At 37.8% G+C, this 4,791-nt stretch overlaps 1 non-coding gene across 1 annotated transcript; it reads right to left on the reverse strand.

The window, feature by feature from the left end:
- Nucleotides 1–2,779: 2,779 nt before the first annotated feature.
- trnal-uag (transfer RNA leucine (anticodon UAG)) lies at nucleotides 2,780–2,862 on the reverse strand. The gene has a single exon. It is a non-coding gene; the product is annotated as a tRNA-Leu (tRNA).
- Nucleotides 2,863–4,791: the final 1,929 nt, after the last annotated feature.

Genomic DNA, 4,791 nt, shown 5'->3' on the forward strand with positions numbered 1-4,791 from the left:
GACGGTGGGAGGAAGCCGGAGTACCCGGAGAGAACCCACGCAAACACGGGGAGAACATGCAAACTCCACACAGAAAGACCCCGGCCTGATGTTGGATAATTGAAAACATTATAACCAGATTTTATTTGCTTCATTTGTGTGGTATCTAAATATTTTTTTCAGTTTACAGTTTAAAAGTATAATGCTACATGCTGTAGCTAAGAGGGGTTTTATGGTGCAAGCAGTGTCCGATTTTTTAGGTTCTTCTGACAGTATGTCAGAGGAAGTCTAAATAGCTGCTCTTGCTGATGTGGTTCAGGCACCTGATCAAGATGTCACTCAGATGTGTCCCTGTGGAGGTATTCCAGACTGATTAGCAGGAGACACTGAAAAGGCTGCAGACATCATACTGCATATTTCATCTTACCTGAGGATCCCTTAGGATGGAGCTGGAGGCTGTGAGTGAAGAGATTTCTGGACTAGAGTGATTAGTCTGCTGTCACTGCAATTGGAATAAATGCATGAATAAGTGGGCAACACAAACAAGCTAGTACTTAGCTCTACTTAGCTTACCTAACTTGCCTAGCTGTTGTTGTAAAACCAAATACATCTCACAAATACTATAGCTTTACCAAGAGTTAAAAAATGATATACTTAACACAAATGCATCTGTTCAGCCTTATGTAGAAAAGAATGAACAGATCCTTGGTTTCAAAAGCCAGTACTGTCTACTTCAGCAGGAAAAAACAAACAACACAATGCTTAATTTATGATTCTGTGATTCTGTCTGTCAGTGTAAGGATAAGGATCTTTAACCTTTAACTTTTAATGAGTAAAAGTGCTCCAATGCAGTTCTCCAAAATTCCAACTGCATTTTCCTTGACGTGGATGATATTTTTCTTTCTTTTTGGCACTCGGTTTCACTTCAACTTCAACTCTTCTCTGCGACTGGGTGATGACCTAACAGTACAAACATATTTTAAAATTGTTAAAGTTTCCGCCTGACCATGAAATCAAAACAGTGAGCTGGAGTACACTACAAAGCTCCATCCAGTTAACTACAGAACTGAGAGATAATTCTGTTTCGTCGTTATTATGAGACACTATTTTTATGTCACACAAAAGCATTTGGTGGAGTGGTAGTATGAAAATTTTAATTAATGCGGCCCTAATTATTGCATTGGAGAAGCTTCTGTTTTGAGAGTATCCTAGTGCTGCCCTTCCCAAGTTGAATTTTCTGATGTGTGCAGATCTTCACATCGGCTCCTTGTTATTGCTACGTGGCATGAGTACAACCCAAACAACTCAGCAGGCAGCTTCTTTTTTAAAAGTGATTTAGAAATTGGGCTAGTACCTCTGGGACTCTCAAGAGTTTATATGCTGTGTTAAAGATTCTCTTTCTTCTATTTCATTGATTATCTACATTGACCGGCCGACATCAAAGGTTAATTTAAGGTTGATTCCAATCAAGCAACCCATATGGAAAAGAAATAGTAAAAACTTATATGATTTACTCATGAAAGTGGCCACTTTCTCATTGCTTTCATATATTGTTTTAGTAAGTATCCAAAACATACAAGTTTCATTTATATAATTTTTCAAGGGATCTTATATCTGTTTTCACTCTTGTATGCTTTTCATACAAGTTTCACACAAGACAGATACAAACTTTATAAGATTTATATATATCTTTTCCATATGGGAAAACACAGTGCTGCACATAAACAAATGTGATAGCGTTAAATGCATTTATCATCCCTCGATGAAAGGAGGTTTCATAATTAACATATTTATATCAGACAGACAAAGACAAACAAAATTTTAAATACATTTCATGGATTCATTAAACTGTCAACGATGGGCAGGTGATTTCAGAGAAAACAGTGTTAAGTAAAATCACACCCATCTCATTCAACTCTTTAAAGGAAAACCGTGGTGATGTTTAGTTAGTGAGAGGAAGGCTACCTGGTTGCAGGGTTTAATTAAAACTTTTGTGACTTAATGTAATTTATTCTGAACAAACCCGTGAATAATTGGATGAGTGCAGCTTTAAATCTGTTACTGTGTGGCAAACATTTACACAGTGATTAGAATGAATTCATCAGCATACATTCCTTATTTGGCAAACACTTATGGAGACACTTTCGGCCCAACAAAGTGACACACAAAGCTCATTGTTATGAAACAATTGGTTTGTCCTCACAAAAGATACAAATTTATAAAATGAGGAGATACCTTTTTTCCTTTTTATTACACATCCTAAAGTTGTGGCTAAGTTACAGACTGTCTCTGTGCTGACACGGGAAGATGTAACCAGTCAGCTAGGCCTCTCAATTCACTGACCTGGACCTCTCTGCCTTTTTTATGCTGTTGGTGCCTTTTGGAGCATTTTTAATGGGATTCTCTGACAGTACGGCTTGCTCTCTGTTACACACTGTCCGAGTACATACTGTGCAGTGCAACCTCATAGTTTATATGGATGCAGCAAGACTCTACCCTCCAACCTAATCACTAATTCTGGCTCCAAAAAAAGAGAAAAAAGTTCACATACTCGATATATACTAAAAGTTCAAAGACTTCAAAAACTCTGTGTGACGTTCCTGTCTCATCTTTTCTTTACAATCAGTATAAAATAGTGCATAAGCCCATTGCAGGGAACATTGCCTGTATAAATTACAATACACTTGTTTTCTTTTGCATGCTTAAATTGAGTATCCTGAGGACTAAGTTACAACTGATGATGAGACAAGCTTTATTAATCCCAGGGGGAAATTGAGTTAACATAGCAGCAGAAATTTCCTGTCAGGAGTGGGATTTGAACCCACGCCTCCAGAGGAGACTGCAGCCTAAACACAGCGCCTTTGACCACTCAGCCATTCTGACACTTGATGATGACCTGTAGCACCTAGCTCCGAGTCCTAATTCTACACCAGTGTTTTACAGAGATTATTTGCTTTGTCCTCTGATTGCCAAGATTCATCACTGACACTGACTTCACAGTGTTAACCATGCACAGTAAATGCAAAGCACATCATGAATGTTGATGTGCAGAAATCTGCTTGCTCATCAGTGCTCCTTCCATTCATGTAGTCCTGCAGTAGTTCCAGTACATCCATTGTGCAATATAACACAAGTGTTACTGCAGTCTTTAAAGTTCTGATACATATGACTGTTTCAAAGATTGCCAAAATGATCGCTATAACCAGTAATGTCACTGGTTGTAATTGGTGATATAATATATTCACAGTATTTGAACTGAATCATATTAATGATCTGTTCTGTAATGTTATTGTGGACTTCATAAACCAATGATGATCATTTCAGTTTTTGCCTCAAAATCCAGGGAAAGGGTTAGTGACGCACCACTAATCTTTAAGATATGATGTGAAAACTGATATGTGAGCACAGGCGTCTTTGTGATTCCTCAGATTTCATTTTAAAAGCCTGGCTTCAGTACAGCACTTCGCCATACACATTATGTCACCAGGTCTCCTAAATATTTACACACATGGGTCAGAGTTTCTGAATAAAAGACATGACCTAATGCCAAGGTTCAGTTTGCAGAGCCCCTTCATTGCATGAGATGTGGTGCATGGCTCTTTCAGTTGTGTCACATGGGTCCCTGACTTTTCAGTACAAGGAAAATTCAACAGATTCTTTTCTCTTTTCAGTATTAACACTATGACCTGTTCACATATGACACGGAATCCAGGTGACTATGTGGAGTGTTACGTTTACTTACCTGTATTTCATTTCAATTTCTATATGTATGTTTATTTTGTTAGTCTGTGTGTACTTTATGTATAATATATGACCTGTTTACAGAGCTACACAATTAAATCGTGAATATATGCATATTAAATGATGTTTGGGAAAAATGGTGCATAGACAATATATTGTCAAACTCACTGTCTGCACTGACAATCACTGGAAGCTTTTCATGTTACTCAACAGTCGTGACACCAGACGAATTCATATTTACCATTGAGTAAACAATATTATTATTAACTCCATTTTGACACAGTGATTTTTGCTTAGATGTGTTAAGTTATCATTAACGTATCTATCTGCTGTGTTTATTCAGTCCTTTTTAAATTGTAAGGCATAATTCATACACCTTTCTCTTCTTCTTATTATTACAGAAATTATTTGGTGTCACTTATTAATCTGAATGTGCTTGGAACCAAGTAAATATGGAATCAACTTTCCATTCTTTCCACCTAACTGCTATTATCTGCTATGGCAGGTAAAGCAGCTCAGCCCCTTAGTTATCCCTGCATATCAAAACATTTTGGTCAGTTTCTGTTCCAATATAAGAGCATACCAGTGCACAAAATAAAGTCCATGAAAACACGGATGAGTTAGTTTTGGTGTGGGAGAACTCGACTGGCCTGTACAGAGTCCTGACTTCAAGACCTAGATAGAACACCTTTGGATTGAAGTAGAGCAGATACTGCGAGCTAGGTCTTCTTTTCCAATGTCATTGTCTGACCTCACGAATGAGCATTTGGAAGAATGGTCAAAAATTAAAATGAATGGTGAACTTCTTCTTTTCTTTTCTTTTTTTGTGCCTGTCCCGTTTGGCTCTTTTGCCATCAGAATTGTTGTCTAAAGGCGAAGAAAGATGCCCAACGGATTTACTTTACCAAATTGACCATCCCAGCCTTGCCGTAATGGTCCATTTGATTCACCTTTTATTGTTTATTTTATTTTCACTAACTGAATACGGGACAGACTTGACTGGGGGAAAGAAGGGGAGAAAGAAAGAGGGAAAGAGAAACAGCTGAGAAGAGTGACGGGGGAGAAGGGCAA

Source organism: Aulonocara sp. 'chitande type north' Nkhata Bay, linkage group LG5 (assembly GCF_057382095.1).
Source record: "Aulonocara sp. 'chitande type north' Nkhata Bay isolate Kocher_YH1m ecotype deep benthic linkage group LG5, A_spYH_male_GT1.1, whole genome shotgun sequence".
Taxonomy (NCBI): domain Eukaryota; kingdom Metazoa; phylum Chordata; class Actinopteri; order Cichliformes; family Cichlidae; genus Aulonocara; species Aulonocara sp. 'chitande type north' Nkhata Bay.